General features: G+C 39.8%; 1 long non-coding RNA gene across 1 annotated transcript in view; it reads left to right on the top strand.

Annotated features, from left to right (window-relative positions):
* The window catches only part of LOC311443513, a 136,983-nt gene that overhangs the window by 84,647 nt on the left and 34,098 nt on the right, over positions 1–18,238 (top strand). The window contains exon 3 of the long non-coding RNA XR_014697296.1: positions 1,852–1,903. This is a non-coding gene — a long non-coding RNA (uncharacterized lncRNA). The remainder of the gene's footprint in view (positions 1–1,851; positions 1,904–18,238) is intronic.

Raw genomic sequence — 18,238 nt, 5'->3', positions numbered from 1 at the left:
CTTTTGCAAAATAATAATTTCTATATATTTTATTAAGCTACAAGACAGTAAATGCAGTGGAGACAGCTGGCATCTCCTTGGCAGGAATTCTTTTGAGATGCATTGCTTTTTTCTACATCCCTCTTATAACCTCTGCTTGTTCTCTTTGATGCTGATGTTCCATTTTAATAGGACTCATCCTTTTAGCATGGGAACATCACAGTACTGTGAATAAGAGTTTCTGTTCAGCTTTAGTTTAGTCTTGCTATCAGCTGTGTGTACCTTTTTAGCTCTTTCTGTTTTGTCTTTCTTCTTTTTTTTTTTTTTTTTTTTTTTTTTTCCCCCACCAGAAGATATGTATCAGGACATAAGATCTCTTAGAAGCTTTATTTAAGAATTTAAAGTAAGCACCACTGTTTCTGTTTCTGTATTTTTCCATAGGTCTGCAAAGTGAGAGGTTTTCAGCATTGCTAAATACCTAGGAAGTGCTATTATTCAATGTACAGACCTGAGATTCTCTCATCTTTTGAGAACACTGCTTTGTCCTAATAATAACAACAGTGGAGTGAATCATGTGTGAATCAAAGAGTGCTTCTTTGCTGGTTACAGTTTAAGCATATATTGCTGTGTCGTAGGACTGTAACCTTCCAAAGCCAGTGTCAACACTTCACTCTTCTTCACTGAATCCTGGAGTTTACTGATTTTTGCCTTTTAGATATTGGTTAAGCTCTGTGTCTCTACATATACTGACAATTGAAAACATGTAACTTGGCAGATACAATTAATATATTCTGGAGGAATTTCATAAATTTTTACTTAAAAAAATAAGACTGTGGTTTTGCTTACATAATAGCAGCATGCTTTTGAATTTACACTCAAAAAACCCCCAAACACAAAAATGTGGTTGAAGTTTGGAGGGAGAAAAACCAAAGGAGAAAGAATGGTGGGCATAATGATGGAGAGCAGCCAGCTCAGTTGGCTAAAAACCATGCACAAACATCTGAAAAGTAAAGGTGAAACCAAATAAACCAGAAAAGAGATATTTAATAAAGGAGTGTTGAAGGTGAGAGTATAAGTACTTGAAATGCACTAAGGCCATGCATTAAATATTCAGAGCAATGTTTTCCTGCTCCCTCCCGGATGAGAAGAGGTGTACGAGCAGTTGGTCCCATTGCTGTGGGACCCCTGTTGGCATCTGGGTGGCTGTGCTCTGCTCTGGCAGACTGCATACAGGAACCTGCTTCTGGGTTTGGTGGTCCAGATTTACACCCACGATGAACTGCAGGTGTAATTTATAGGTGTTTGATTGGGCTATTTCAAATGTTTAGCTTTGGGCCAGTTTAATGAGCTGGCTCAGTGTTATGAATCAAGTGTGCAGTTAATCACCGGGACAAAATTTGGGGCTGTTATTGGCAAGTACAGAACTTACGTTTACAAGGTCAGACACCAACGATAAAACTCAGGGCTTCAACTTTTAAGGAAGAATGATGTTTTTAGGCATAAATCCTAGTAATGGAAGCTGTAGTACACCTCTTCCCAGTGCAATAGGAAAGGACAGTGTGATGTATCTCTATACAAACACCGAATTTCTACATAATAAACATTTCTTAAAAAATGTATGAGAATAAAACTAGCCAGTCTTCATTCAAGTAGTACATACAGAGCATCAGCGATACCTGTGATCACACAACAGGGTAAAATAGTCACATTTGCATATGTTACCACTAGGAGTCTTGTTGTAGTAAAGAGCAGCCCACAATCTGCATGGGGACCTAGTACAGCCGATACATTCTTTCAGTATTATCAGCTCATCTGAAGTAGTATCAAAACCCAGTCCCAGAACATAATCTATTCCATGTTTGTTTCTTTCAGGGTTACAAGAAGCATCCCAAAGGAGTGCTGTGCATAATGAGAGCCCTGACTGGTAAGAAATATTGGATGGGATGTTCGGCTTATATTTGGTAAGAGACAAAATAGATTTGGCATAAAATATGGTAGTAGCAAACTTACTCTAAATGTATCTATAAATTGTCAGGGATAGTTCATCAGCTGGGGAGACTGGTATTTTTGGTGCTAATGAAATCTTATGGAGTCATACATTTAACAAACTCTACTGGCTGTCAACTGATAGCTTTTACGAAAGAATCACAATGAACTGTTGCTGTAGCTGAGATACTCTGCTTCTTCACAGAAATGTTGCAGGCTTCATAAAACTACTAATATGCAACCTCCTTTCCCCCAACCCTGCCCCCAAAATGTAGTTTACATAATATATTCTTCATGTCAGTAGAAAGCTCTACAAAAGCTGCATAAGAAGACACTTAATGACTAAAAACACTGGTAGAAATCTTGTATCACAATATGCACCCTGGGTATTGCAGCAGAGCTTGTTGTAATGCAGTTCTTTCTGTCTGTACATCTCTATGATATATTCCCAAAAGAATGTTAAACAGTTGATCTGAACAGAGACACCGGATCACTTCTTTTCTTGTAGGAAATCTGCTCTGTAGTATTGAACAGAATATTTTCACTGGGTTTTCAAGTCTTATTCCTCTATAGCTCATGTTAATAAATGCAACAGCAGTATCTTTCTTTCCATTTTCTTCGTACTGTAATTGAGATCTTTGGATAAATTGAAAAAATAATCACTGTGTTAACACATCGATTTAATTAAAAAAAAATAATTTTTTTTGATGCATGTTAGAATAGATTTGTCTTCAGCTAACCTATTCAGGAAACTCCTGGTTAACTAAACATATAATTTGCTTTGTACAAGAGAAGATCCCTGATGTTTTGTCTCACTGTCGTCCCAATATTATCTGACTGCAGTAAAAGGAAAGTGCTGTGACAGTCTTACAAAATTACTTGAACAAACTGTGTCTCGAGTGATGTCATTTATTTACCTTTGGAGGGAACTATTGTGTTACTAGGGACTGAGGGAACCCAAACTGGAGATGGAAGAATGCAGATATATTTCACATGGGGCTGATAGAAAACATCTTGTTAATAAAAAGTGGAAGGTCTAATACTGATTTTTAGCCAGTAAGTTCTTTCAAGAAATGTGAATTTTTTGTTTGGGAGATACCACTGTGATGATAAGGATGAGAGTGCTGCAGGGTGTGGGAGTTAATGCATGGGACTTCTACCTGTCCTAACCCCCTGTAAGCCCTATCTGCAAGTGTTATGTGTCTATGGGCAGTCTAAATATTTACGAAATATTCTTGAGAAATGCTCGCAGTCCATTTCCTACTTCACACGCATCTTTCTGTAGTCTGACGTTGCAAGTCAATATTACTAATTAGCTACTAGTGCTAAACACTTTGATGATGGGCAATTGAGATTGCTGCTTATTTAGTTCATCATCATTAGGCTGGAAAAAAAATACTTTTCCCTGGAGTAATAAATTGGTCCACTGCATCTGTGAAATTGGATTAACACTATAGTTCTATTGACTCTGAAGTAAATCCTTGTTTGTGATGCTCCCTTAAATATGAGTGAGGATGTATCTGGATTTAAGTTATAATGGTTAGGAAAATTAATCTATATTTGCCAGAAGTGGTGACTGGTTAGTTAGTAAAATGGAGGTCGGTGAACTTCTAAATAATGGGAGAAGAATTCTCTGTTCTACAAAGTGCAGGTTAAATTCTGCTTTGTACTAAAGGTTTGATGAATTATTAAGGTTTTGTGCTATAAACAGCATACCCTAATAGCCATTTTTTTTCTAACTCACCTGCAAGTTATATTGCAATGCTAGCTTTTCTATGAGCACCTTGATACTTCCTGCAGGGGAGATAATGTTAAGTTATTGATGCATTTTGACAGTGTTTCAAACAGGTTGTCTCGGTGAAAGAGAACTGTATAAAATTTAGCCTTCTAGAAGTTAACGTGTAATTTGTCATTACAGGAAGAGTAAAACAAGACTCGAATGTTTCTCAATTTTCTGAGCAGTAAAACACACCTTTTTATCTCTGTGAGACACTTTCTCCTCCTGGCACAAAGGAGGCAAGTGGAGCCCCGGGAAGCCCCGGTGAGCGCTGTGAGCCTCCAGCTCTGAGGTGTGCAGGGTGTGTGCAGGGTGCGTGGAGCAGCTGCGTAGTCTCTGAGCGGCTCCCGCGTTCTTCCAAAGGGAACTCACTGGAGATGAGAACGATGACAGGCTGCTCGGATCTGCTCTCACTAGCAGTTTCTTACTCGGCCACCCAACTGACCCAAGGTGTCTGGCTTCCTTGTTCTTCCTTTTCCCTTGGCTCCTGCGTCGTATTGACTGTGCTTGCTGCTAAGAGGAGATTTCAGCAGTAATTATGTTAACAGAAAATGTTGCAATGTGCAGAAAAGCCCAGTGCTACCTTGCCCGGATATCCCAGCTTTTAATTCCCTAGTACTTAGAGCTGGCTCAGAATGAACGTAACAAGAATCCTGTGTGTAAGCGGAAGCACTTGTACCTTGAATATTTCAAAACCAAGCCTGGGATAAATTTTTCTTCTTTTCAGTGTGAGCTATTACACCCTCTATCATACAGGACACAGTTCTTTGATACAAGGTCAATATAAAAGCTTTTCTGATATTAGCCCCAGTATCTTTTCATTCACTCTAACAACCTTTATGAAAACTGCTTGCGGTGACGTCCGCCAGAGTTGTCCAGGTACTGTAAGCTCAATGGAAGACAATTTTATTCTACCCACCCTACACAGTGAGCTGAACCCATTTTACTTCCCACTTTAGAAGTACAAGAATTTAATCAGCGCCTGTATTTAAGCATCTGGAATATTTTCAGCCAATATTTCAGAGAAGTATGTGGCTTAAATTACTGGTAACTGGACAAATACCTGGTGTCATTGGTGGAATCAGATGGGCTCAGTGGTATGTTTGTTTTTTATTCACCACAAAGCTTTTATTCAGTTCTCTGAGCCACCTCACTGAAACAAGGACCCTGACAGATTGCAAATTCGGAGTATGAGACTGCCTTAAGAGGCTTAATAGGTTCAAGACAGAGACTGGCACAGGAGTAAATCCTTCCCTTCAAAATCCACCTCCCCTGTCCCAGCGTCTCAGTAGTTCAAGGGCTTCTGGTCTGCTACACATTAATTTAGCTGAATGCAGAGAAATGAATGGATAAAGAAGGTAGTGATAGTAACGGGGAAAGCATCTTTTAAATTGAGGGAGAAAGAGAAGAAAACAATAAGAGATGTGGAGTGAAGACAGGAAATATAATGTTTGTATAAATGGTTTGAGAACATCAGTGCAATTTAAGCATTTCTGATGAGTACATTCGATCAGTGGCCATGAAGGTGAACAAGAGACAACTGAGGATAGGTGGTTGCTGGTAGGATGAAAGAGAATCAGTTAAGTAGTGTGTGGAAAAAAATGAGGGATGGAGAACATGGAGGGGAAAGGAAAAAACGTGGAGTAAGGGAAGGGGAAAATAAAAAATATGGAGAGAGAAAGGTTAAAGCAGGAAAAAAGAAACAACTAGGATGAAGAACAGGAAATACCCAAGAAGAAGCAAATAATGAACAATCTTGAGAAATAACAACGGTGAAGAAGGAAATAGAAATTTATTTTTGTGGAGTTTTTAAAGCCACATATATTTTGATCTTAGTTTATCTTTTAGCTGTTACAGGTAGGAAAAAGCAAACTATCAGATTAGTGAAAGGGCATTTTTAAGCTTAAGTCAGAATTTACACTGGTGAAGCCCATGGCCTGTTGGGTCAGGGTTTATCAGCCTGCCTGTGTTGCCCTGGCCAGTAGCAGCTGTTTCCACTTTCTGTATCAGGAGAGGGTAGAGGATGACAGCCCATCATCCCTGCAAGCACTTTTTCAGACTGGTGATAATATGCAGGTCCGATACGGTATTTTGCTCCAACATTAGGCTGATCATGACTGTTGTGGAAACGTTTGTTCAGGTTTTTATTATATTTATGCTTGTTGTTTAGTTCCTATCTGCAGGTATACCTGAAGCAGCTTTTTGCATAGCTGCCAGAAATAGATAGAAAATGCAAATGAAGCTAAATAATTTTGCACTGATCCTCTTAGAGAGCTCAATTTATTGAAATTATAGCTACCCCTTTTTTTGTGAGGTGTGTAGTTGATGTTTTAGCATGATTTTCAGCAGTTGTACTCACTATGTGCTGCAGTAAGAGATCTTTGAGGGCAGAGGCAAATGCATCCAGGCAGATACACCCATGAGGTATGGCAATTCATGAGGTACAGAGGAGGGAGGAGAGCCAGCATACAAGCTTGCAACAATCCTGGCAATAACAGATGCACAGGGAATAATAGTGTGCTCCTGAAACTTAATAACAGTGATGCCAGTTACATTTTCTGGCATAGGAAAAGACCCACTGAAGCCTGGAGTGACAATGGCTGCCGAGCTTTCCTTTTACAACTTAAGCTTTTGCAGTCCTGCGCAGCGGAGACAGAAGGAGGAAAAGAGAACTTAAACAGTTCAAATGCTGACAGTTGGCATTGCTCTGAGAATGGATGTAAATGGCATAAAATTAACAGATTACGTCCTGCCAAGTTTCTTCTTAATTGATGTCATTCAGACCTCCTCAGCAGGAATTGTAACAGCAGAAATTCAGCCTCCCCAAGGTTCTTCGCTGTTTCAGTAAGACAATGCAACTCCTCAGTAAGTCTGAGAGCTGCAACTCTTTTTCCTGAAATCTTGACCCGATAATGTCTTTGGCTCAATCTTGCATGGTGCTGAGTGGCTCAGCCCCCAGCGATTTCAGAGGTAGCTGCTGAGGCACTCAGCCCCCTTCCATCATCATGCTTTTTGTTCCAGCAGTTGATCTTGCACTGCAAGGTGTGTTTTCCTCATGGAGCATGGGGTGAAAAGGTGTGGGGGTAAAATGTGACAGTCGCCTGTGATTTCCTCTTCTCATGGTGATATCACTGCTGCACCACTTTTGTTGAAGGGAAGTTGTGGCAATTTACAAACCTGATAATGCAACCATGCGTTTTCTCTTTGAAAATCATATACCAGATCTAGATCCACTACTCAGCAAATAAATATGCAAGAAATGTTAGTACTTGGAATTAGAACGCAATAACAGTTGTGTTTAAAAGAAAAAAAAAAAATCAGTCTGCTCTATGCACTGCCTCGATGGATACTGAGGGAACCATTGTGGTTTTTCATGTTGCTGACCTGCTAATTAATGAGGCCTTAAGAAAGAATTGACATAGAGGATGTTTTGTGGCTTATTCTGTGCAAGTCCCTGGCTTGTCTTTGACAGAACTAAACATACTACCATTAAACGTTACACAGTGTCTTTGGGATTGTATGATTAATGCAAGGACTTTGAGATTGAGTTTTACTTTCCTATGGACTTGTTTGACTGCCCTGTCTTAATTCTACCTCCAGAATGAAAGAAACATGTTGCGAAGCTTAATTACCATTTTAAATGTTTTAAAAAACCCGGGTGAAAAATAGAGACCAGCGAAGCTATCATTTGAGAACTTCAAGTTGTTATTTCAGTGTACGCATAGGCACTGTTCCAGGCGTTTCTGTAGCACCAAGCAGTCACGGATTGGTTTGGTGGGGTGCTGTAGAATGCAAACAAAACATCAGTTTACAATAATCTTTTAAAAGTTCATATAATAAGAAATGGAAAATGTTCATCAGAAGCCACAATAGCTTTTTTCTATATTTTATTTCCTGAAGAATCTGTGAAATACAGACAAGAAAAGCAGCTGGTAAAAGGAAGAATTTGCAGTTCAGTCATACAAAAGTATTGAATCTGACCCATCATGATATCTCAGTGACTGCCTCACCCCTTGTAGGATTTGGATATATGAATTGGAAATAAAGAGAACAGAACAATACAAAACAACCCTCCCCTTGTGAGTGTTTAGCTTTGTTCCAGTAGCTGAAAGAAACTGTATGGAAAGTTTTCCACCTTCAGCATAGCTCCTGTCTCTTAGCAAGGCAAGTAGCAGTAGTGAAATCAGTGTCTTTTTACCTGTCAATTCAAAGAAAAATAGATTGCTTGCTAGAGATGGATTACTGTGTAGTGAGATTTTAATGAAAGTTTCTGACTCACTTGTATGTTTTTAAGATAGTGCCATAAACATTACCTCCACCGTAGCCAATTGCAAAGTGCATTTCTTTGATTCACCTCCTCTAAAATAAAAGTATAATAATTTCTGTCTATATATATGAACAACACAAGCCAAAGTCCCTATCAAAACAAGATATTCCATTGCTTTTATCTCTGTATAGAAAAGATGGAAAATCAAATCTGCCAGTAACAGCTGTTAACCATTTAAGTACTGGAAGCTGTCACGTTGAGGTGATGGCACATATTGCTTTAATGAGCATTGCTGTATGAGCTGATACAGAACACAGTAGTTCTTATTTATTGGTAGATAAATATTATCTCATATAATTATTAGTCTTTAACATATTTGTGCTCATGAAAGTATATTTGTTATTTTGCATCTTATTCCAATTGTTTACCGCCTCACAGAAAAAAAAAAAAGGCATGAAGTTCTTGATGCAGGACTCAATGTAGTCCAAATGGTATCATTTCCTTTGATCAAAATAGACTGCAGATTAAGTCCATTCAGATACTTCCTACTTTTATCCACCAATGACATCTGCAAGGAAGAATGATGCTACTTCAAAGGATTCTAGCAGTGGGCAAATTGTTCTCTATGTAAGTGGGGGCCAGCATATGGTCTTTTGACAGACTGTGAATTACCGTAAAACATTACATAGGACATGTTACTGGCCTAATTTTCTTAAGGATTTTTCTGAAATCTGTGTTCATCTTGTGCCTGTGAATTGGGATTTGTACTTACGGAACTTCCTATTTTTGAATGAAAAATGAATATGCTAAGGAAGTTCTTTGAATACAATTAAAGAGCCCAGTAAAAATGACAGCTATAAACATCATGATTTGAAGGTCACCTCCCCAGCTTCCCTCTGAGATAAACAATTAGATGTACTTCTTAAAAATCCAGATGCCAATCCCTTAGCTTAAAACATTTGGCTTTATTGAAATTGTATCTGAAAGATTAGAGACCTGTGTGAGGAGAGGTTCTGTCCTAGCCTAAGAATTTTGTGATTTAAGATGAGGTGTCAAAAACCTGGTGATGATAACTTTTTTCTTTTTTTTTTTTAATGGTGAAAATGGTAGGACAGCATTTCCCGAGAAATACAAACTTTCATGAACCAGGAAAACAAAATAATAATCTTGTAAACAAGAGTCTGTATGATTGGTCTTGACACTTTAATTTGTGACTTGTTAAAAGTCCATTTTCTTGGCCTGAAGATGCTAAATCTGAATGAATTTGAACATCTCGCTGCAGCAGGTTTGCTAAAAGTGCTTATAAAATAGCACAAGTATTACTGGCTAGGAGGAAATGTTTAATATACAAATAACAATTGGATATAATTTCTTTTGTTCAGTATTCTTTCAGAACACCTTTTCAAACATATTCTGTATTAAGTTCTCTTCAATTCTGATTACCTTTGGTTAGTTAGTACAAAATTGCTCTCAGCTTGCTTTTAATGGCAGTGCAAAACCTGTGTGTATCACAGCGTAGCTATGTAAAATCCTACGGAATGCTCTGTTTATGGACTAGTCCTCCAGTGGTCTCTAATACACCCCTTCCCTTAGGTCAGCAGAAGTCTCTTAGTTGTCAACGCTCAGTCTGAAACCTACTTGAAAAAGGTGGAGTTTCAAGAAAGTATTTGGTTTAAAAGAGACATTGATTTGAGGCCCACTTGAAACTTCTAGAAACAGGTAATTGCTTCCATTTGTATTGTTGCTGTGCACCTCAGTTACTTTGTGTGTGTCCACCAGTTCTGATGTGTGTGCACTTAAATGCAAAACAAAAGAAAAGGAAAAGGAGACAGAAACACAACTGTATTTTATTAATCAAAGCTGTTCACATTCTCTCCTTTCTCTGGAAAGGGTGTTTATAGCTAAGTAAAGCTTTTACTTCTAATTTTCTTTTTAAGTGCAATTTCTGGCATTGTATCTCTCACCAGTATCTGATTTTGTTTGATTCTCTTCTTATAAATGTTGCATGGGTACCAATGGAATTCATCTGACTGCGGTTTCTCTAGTATTGCAAAGCGTGCTGTTTTTTTCTCCCTATTTCATTACTTTAAAAAAGAAATTCTTTCTATTGGGCCACCATTAAAAAGGCAACCTTCCAACCAAGTTTTGTTGAATGTCCTTGACATTGTTTTTAATCTGCCCTGTTTTCAGGAGGGGTTATGGATGGCTGCACGCCTTGGAAGTCAGGGAAGAACTGACTGTCAGATGTCGGTTATGGAAGTGACTCTCAGAGAGTCTTCCATGAATATGTATGAAATGCAAAGCAGCACAGTGATGGCCCTGGAGCCTAGAATTCTCAATCAAATATTGCATAGAATAGAAGCAGAAATAATTCAAACCTTTGGTACCTGCCATGGTTTCATGTGGAAGTGATCAGAGAGGATCTTCTTCGCTTGTATAATGACTCCGTGTTTGGGTAATACTACAGTTATCACATAAATTTTAAAGTAAGCAAATATCAATTCCCAACATGTGTTTGACTTGCAGAAGATAAGCTTAAATTAACAGTGTTTCACTCCTTTAAGTTAGGAAGATGTGTTGTGATGGTAATGATGCTGTGTCTTCTCTCACTAACTCTACTTCCTGGAAACTTCTGTCTTTGCTAGCGAATTCTTCCATATTACAGAAGTCACGTAGAGCTTGTGTTTCTGATAGAGGTAATCACTTTTGATAGCCATAAGGCAATGTAATAGCTTGGTTAATTGTATGGTGTGCAAAGCTAAAAGAAAGGAAGTTGTCTGTTGTCATCATTCATGCAGTACATGAACCTGTATTAGTATTAGTATGCCTGTTTCGTTTTAAATCGATAGTTCTTTAAGCGTTCAGCAGAAAGTGTGATTTAAAGTCAAATTCGTCTAGATAGGTTTAACAGTGCTTTAAAAAATTTATTACCAGCTGAACTGGTATCAAAATGCCCATACTGCTTATGATTTGGCTGGTATCCTGACTTTCTTGCTTTCCAGATTATTTTTGGATAGTTTGGCAAATCTGTACTTTCGGGCAGTTCAGCACAGTTCCTCGTAATACAACATAAATTGAACCATAAAAACTAATGGACTGGAATACATCAGGGCTTTAAAGACTTATGACCAGTTCTATATATTTTGTGCAGTGAAAGAGGCTATCAGCCTCAGGTTTGTCATACAAAAATTCAACGTGAGGTTGAAAAACCATGCAAGATTTCGTGTAGTGGCAGTCTGTCTTCGCCGGAGAATGATTTGACTTCTCTTGAAATATGACGCTTATAAGTAAATTCTAATTTAAGCCCCCTGTTTTTGGGGGACTAATGTTGTTCCCCTTGCTGAATGGTACTGCACTAGGAGAACAGCAAAAGAAAAAAGCTACTAGTTTAGTAGGCAGTTCAGCAGAAGAACAAGCAGTTGGGAAACCTTGCCAAATTCCCAGGTGATCAGCAAGAGCTTCAGAAGGTGACTGAGCGAGCTACCTTTGTTTTGCAAGAGCCAAACTTTTTTGAGAAGTCGATGTCCTCTTTCTTCTGCTCCAGTGTTCGTTAGAAGTGCTAGTATGCTAATGTTAAAGAATGGCATTTCGCTGAGCCATAACCTGCCCAAGTGCCAAGTTGGCTTTGCTTGTGAGTTGGTAAGCCTTATTTTTTATTTATTTTTTGTAACTTGGTGCTTTGGTGGCAGCATTTCCTTGGGCTGCATGAATCTCTGGATTTGGTACTATTGTCATTATTTGTAAAACCAGAGCATACTACCTACCTCCAAACTTCCACTTTTGTAAGCCATTTTGAGAAGACAAATGTTCTTAGTCTGAACCTAACATCATATTGTCATAGCATATCACTCCAAGTCTTGAAAACTGTGAAGGACATGAGAGAGCAGGAAATAACTACTTCATTTTGGGGATGATTTCATCTCCCTTCATAGGACCTTTTCTACTGTATTTGATAGAGGTCTGTCCTGACTATTTTTCTTACCAATCTTGCTATGCATTTCATTGTCAGCAGTCCCTGCCATCTGCACCCCCAGGGAAGTAAGTCAGTTTGATGTCAGGTGGAAAATTGAGGAAAGGCAGAGATGGCCCCCAACTAGTTTAAGATGTGTGCCAGCGGTTCTGCAAGATCTAACACTGCTGTCGTAGTTTAAAAAGCAACTTGTGGCTTTTTTTTTTTTTTGTGTGTGTTGTGTTTTTTTTCTTTTTTAACCTGAACAGATTCCAGGCGTGTAAGTGCCAAAGACATAAGTAGAAGCACATACTATGTTCTTGCGAGTAGGATAGAAACTTTTCTGTTACTTGCTAGTGATCATTTGTACATTGACTCGATTCAGAGATCTGAGTACTTTACAAGTGTAAATGGATTCAGGCTGACTGCTTACATTTTAGATAAACAGTAATTTTATTCATTTTAAAGAGAGGTCTGTTGAGACATAAATAGTTTACAACTACTGCTTAACAAGTGTTTTCGTAAGGACTAGAGCTAATGGAGCCGGTTTCCATTGGATTTGTGTCTGAGCTGACTGCCTTTTTTTAATTGAATTTTACTAAGGCTGTTGAAGCTAAACTTTGACATGCTGGAGGATCAACAATAGCACAACAAAGTTGGTGCCAGCATTGCCAATTTCCTCAGAATTATGGGTGGCTTTTATGCTCTGTTTCTTTTCTGTGGGGATTTGAGAGCTGTATTCACAACCCCTTGCCTCCCCTGCAAGTGTTGAGGGCACTCAACTTTAAATTGCTGAGGGCTATGAATGTGCTGATTGTCCAGGACTGAACCGAGCCAAACAAAGGACACATGATTAAATGTTGATGCAGTTTCTTGGGTGGTAAATGCAAAATCTGAGGAGGAATGAATGCCTCGAAGGTCTGTGTCGTCTCTTCCGTCTTCCCATTCTGTACGTGGTGGAGAATGTCTTCATGTCTGTCATGCTCTGCAGATGGCCTGCTGCGCTCTGACTCCCCAGAGACGCGTCATCCATCACCCATTTGGGTCAAATATGATTATTTGTATTCCTTAGTCTTCCTGTTGTATTCCTCAGTCTTTTTTGACCTTTCCTATTGAATTATAGATACTATCATGACCTTGGTAGCCCTTGAGAAACTACCCCATCCTTCCCCCAGCATGCCTGCTCCCCTCACCAGCTTTGGCCAGAATGACTTTCAAGAACGGGGTATAGATGTGCTGCTTTGCTGCTTGGTGGGAAAAATGGCAGGGAAGCAAGGATTTGGGTGTGATCTGCTTGTATGATTCTCTATAAGGAACTGGCAAGAAATAGAGTGACTGGAGTAAAGCCAAGGGAGCAGCTGCTAAGGCTGAAGAGCAAGAAACCTGCTGAGGCCTGTAGAGGTAAGGGCAGGGCTGGCTGGCTAAGCCTTGGAGGACAGTGGGATTCAGCAAGGAAGGCTTTAAAAAAGATGCCCTTCCCACCCTCTATCAGATGAATACTTCTGTCTTTTCACAGTCCCCTCTCCCCTTTTGCTCCTCCAACAAACTGGGCAGCTCTCCATGCTTGAAGCTTTTGGCCAAAACTCCAGAGGAGGCCGGAGGGGTGGCTGAGGCCTTCCCAACAAGCGCGGCATTTCTGTGAGTACCGGGAGCATTCCCTGGCTCGTCTGTGGAGGCTTCAGTTTGTGCAGGAGCTTTTCTTCAGCGTAGGCATTAAAAGAATCTCTCTTCTCTGTGGAGGCATTTAGAGTCACAAACCTTGTTAGAAACAGCACTTTTAGAATGTTAGAATGCAGCACTTGAAGGGGAAGCAGGCGATCAGGCCCAGTCAGCATGGCTTTATGAAAGGCAGGTCATGCCTGACGAACCTGATCTCCTTCTATGACAGAGTGACGCGCTGGGTGGATGAGGGAAAGGCTGTGGATGTGGTCTACCTTGACTTCAGCAAGGCTTTTGACACCGTCTCCCACAGCATTCTCCTCAAGAAACTGGCTGCTCTTGGCTTGGACTGGCGCACGCTTCGTTGGGTTAGAAACTGGCTGGATAGCCGGGCCCAAAGAGTCGTGGTAAATGGAGCCAAGTCCAGTTGGAGGCCAGTCACTAGTGGCGTCCCCCAGGGCTCGGTGCTGGGGCCGGTCCTCTTTAATATCTTCATCGATGATCTGGACGAGGGCATCGAGTGCACCCTCAGTAAGTTCGCAGATGACACCAAGTTAGGTGCGTGTGTCGATCTGCTTGAGGGTAGGAAAGCTCTGCAGGAGGATCTGGATAGGCTGCACCGATGGGCTGAGGTCAACTGCATGAAGTTTAACAAGGCCAAGTGCCGGGTCCTGCACCTGGGGCGCAATAACCCCAAGCAGAGCTACAGGCTGGGAGAGGAATGGTTGGAAAGCTGCCAGGCAGAGAAGGACCTGGGAGTGATGGTGGACAGTCGGCTGAATATGAGCCAGCAGTGTGCTCAGGTGGCCAAGAAGGCCAACGGCATCCTGGCTTGTATTAGGAACAGCGTGACCAGCAGGGCTAGGGAGGTGATCGTCCCCCTGTACTCAGCTCTGGTGAGGCCGCACCTCGAGTACTGTGTTCAGTTTTGGGCCCCTCGCTACAAGAAGGACATCGAGGTGCTTGAGCGGGTGCAGAGAAGGGCGACGAAGCTGGTGAGGGGCCTGGAGAACAAGTCCTACGAGGAGCGGCTGAGGGAGCTGGGCTTGTTCAGCCTGGAGAAGAGGAGGCTCAGGGGCGACCTTATCGCTCTTTTTAGGTACCTCAAGGGAGGCTGTAGCGAGGTGGGGGTTGGCCTGTTCTCCCACGTGCCTGGTGACAGGACGAGGGGGAATGGGCTTAAGTTGAGCCAGGGGAGTTTTAGGTTGGATGTTAGGAAGAACTTCTTTACAGAAAGGGTTGTGAGGCATTGGAACAGGCTGCCCAGGGAAGTGGTGGAGTCACCATCCCTGGAAGTCTTCACAAGACGCTTAGATGTAGAGCTTAGGGATATGGTTTAGTGGAGGGCTGTTAGCGTTAGCGTTAGGTTGGAGGTTGGACTCGATGACCTTGAGGTCTCTTCCAACCTAGAAAATTCTGTGAATTCTGTGAAACTCAAGATTGCTATCTGCAAGCAGCCAGCAGGCTCGAATGTTACGGTTAGAGAGAGGACTGGCAGACTGCAGGCAGGCGATGGGACTGCATACCGTTGCTTCAGAAACCAGCCTGTAAATGCGTGGGGCTGTATCTGATATCTCTCAGGCAATAGTGCACAGATACTCAGGGAGAAATGTAGAAGCTGTTTTTTTTTTTTGTTTTTGTTTTTTAAGTATTTATGTTCTATAGTCATGTTTTGTAAAAGTTTCTGCAGTTACGTAAACTGTTGACTGTGGACATGCATCATGCAAAGCACAGGTTAAGCAGTTATAGGTTCAACTTCACATAAAAACACACAAAAATTGCTCAGAGATACTATAGAGGAAAGTTAGCAATTTCATTGTGGATTTGTGCATTATTTGGGCTATGAATCAAATTGTCTGAAGGTTTTAATGGCCCTTCCTTCAGTGTTACCACGGCACACCAAGCTAGGGCCAGGAGTTCAGCTCTGCTGTTACAGACAAGGAGAAAAGTCACCAAAAACCCAGAAATGTTGCTCCCAGGTTGTGTTCACATTTAAACCTCAGATTTAAACTAGTGGTGTAGCAAGAATGTTTTAATAGCTAGTTTAATATCTTAATATATTTTGTATATCTAATCTTTCGTGTTCAGTGTACCTGCCTTGTACTAAGTATTACGGCTAGTATAAAATCCTAAATATAAATTGTGTAGTGTATTATAATAGTAATACATTCTGGATTTATTAGTTCTTAGTCTATCCTCAGAGAAGCTGACAATGAATATTAAATATAGCTGCTGTCACAAAAGCATTTCACATCATAGTCTTGGATAATTTGTAATGTACTGAATATTTTGCATTTAATGAAAAATCATTGGCTTGCATCTAGTAGCTTAAAAATGAGCTTTGAACTGAGATAGCCAAGGCATTAAATGACTTTAATGCAGTAAGTACATATGTGTATTTTTTTGTGTAAATTCTTTACTTGATGCAATTCAGACATAACTAATATTTTATGAGAACAACTTGTGCAATGAGCTGTTACTATTAGAGGAATTCTTTTCTTTGTCTTTATGGTCTGTAAATTTGTCTCACTTTTTTGTCTCAGTTTTTTTGTGTAAATAATTCAAATTATTCTTTTCATTGTAATATGATCTAATCAGTATGTATCATGCATTTCAATGTAATAACAGTTTCTAATTATTTAGAACCATTATTAGTTTTCTGAAGTTCAAGGGAATTAAATGAAGATAATGCTAGTTCCCACTAGCTTTGCTAAGGATTTTCTTAGCATTTAAACCCAATTTTTAAACTTCATGTTCTTAAGGTGTTTTCAGGCCTTGAAACTAAAACCTCTCAACGTTCAAAATTATGTCTTTATTTTTCAGACTGATGGTAAACTGCTAATTTTTAACCAGGAATGTTATTTTATTTATTTATTTAAACCAGGATATCATATTTTCAGTTCTTTTTTTTTTTTTTTTCACTGTTTTTCCTTTTCGTGGTGTTAACCATTATCTTTAGCAAGGGTAGAGCTGGAGACTCAGACCAGATATTCAGATGAAGGTCAGTTAGTGAAGGGACACAGCATGAGAACTTTGAATTCCTTCCTATCTGCAAAAGTAGGGTTTTTCTTTCAGAACTGATGTAACCAACTCAGCAAATTGTGTGCTTTTGCTCTGACCAAGAAATATTATCCTTGTATATAAAGCCTTTTATTGGAAGTCTTCATTTTGAAAACAAATGTATTTTCAAATTGCAGTTTTCCAAGATCAAATGAAGCTAAGTCTTTGCTTCTTCATTACCTATGGAATCTGCCTATCCAGTTCTTTAAAGGTCCTTTAAAATTTCCTTTTTCACTGTATAACATTAAAGTATTGTAGATGAAAAAAGCAAACAAACAAATAAACAAACATGAGGTTAAGAAGCATTTGTGAAAGTAAGTGCATTGTGGACTACAAAGCACGGAGTGACCAGGCAGTGACTGAGGAAGTCTGTGAGTCAAAAATTAGTGATGATGGGGATTTTTTCTGTGAACATGTTCTACATATGGCATTGTCTGAAAACTGGACGTAATTTGCTGCTTCTGGAGACAGGGTGGAGCTGTAGGCAGGTGCTGTGTGACCGTTTCTTCATAGAATAGTGGCTCATACCCACAGATATGGATGTAGTCCTGCATGCTGGTTTACTCAGACCAATTTACCAAGCTGGTTTTGCAAGAGAATAGCCTAAACCTGAAGAGAGGTTGTAATGGACTGACCTTTTAACAATTCTGAAGAGTCAGACTGCATTCATTTGAAGAAGAGCAGTTGAGAACCTATTTAGCAAACCGATCGGTCCACAAGATCTGACCGGGGGAAAAAAGAAACCATTTATTAGGAACTTAACAGGGTTGTGTATGACTGTACAGCTGGAAAAAAATGAAATATAAGTGGGATCTGTGCCTACAGTAGATAGCCTTGTATCTCTTGGGTTTGATTTGGAAAGCTGGGAAATTGAGTAGAGGTTGGAAGGCAATGTGAATAAGCAAGTTAAACCACTAGTCTCTATCTCCCATTAGGGCTGCAGTTGCCTTAGATCACTGTAATTGAATACTTTGATAAGGATTAAGCTATACGAATTTAGGACCACCAATAAGATACATATAAATGACTTAACATACTTGAATATCACACTGGATTAACAAAATAAGTTGGTTTGCCTTCATTTAAGTCCTTGTGTAGAAAACCCTTTGGAGGTGCCATGCTCAGACTTTAATCCCAAGAGGATGCTCCTTAACTTCCATGTACTTAGCAGAATTCAGACTGTCCCAGGACAGTATTATAATACCGGTTTGTTTAATGTACTTTGGATATGGTTAGAATTGAAATATACTCTCTCAATTCATCAGCACTGTTTTTCATTTTGTAACAGCCTTGAGCTTTGGGGATTTCAGACGAATTTGCTTTAGCTTTCTTTTTCATTAGAATTTATTCGCAGCTGAGGGAAATTCCAAAAACAGCCAGAAGCATCATCATATAAATGAATGGGTTGATCCTACTCTCTGACCTGGCATAGCTTTGAGGCAAACTTGTTAAATCCTGGCAAGGGTACAGGTGTGCCTCTTGCTTCTGATTTTCCATTTTAATAATGAGAAACTTTGAGGTCACAATTTACAAATGCAAAACAGTGATTAGCTGTTTTAAT

The sequence above is a fragment of the Aythya ferina genome (assembly GCF_964211825.1).
Source record: "Aythya ferina genome assembly, chromosome: 12".
NCBI classification, from domain to species: Eukaryota; Metazoa; Chordata; class Aves; order Anseriformes; family Anatidae; genus Aythya; species Aythya ferina.
The sequence above is the reverse complement of the archived record's forward strand: the minus strand, read 5'-3'. Positions and strand labels throughout refer to the sequence as shown.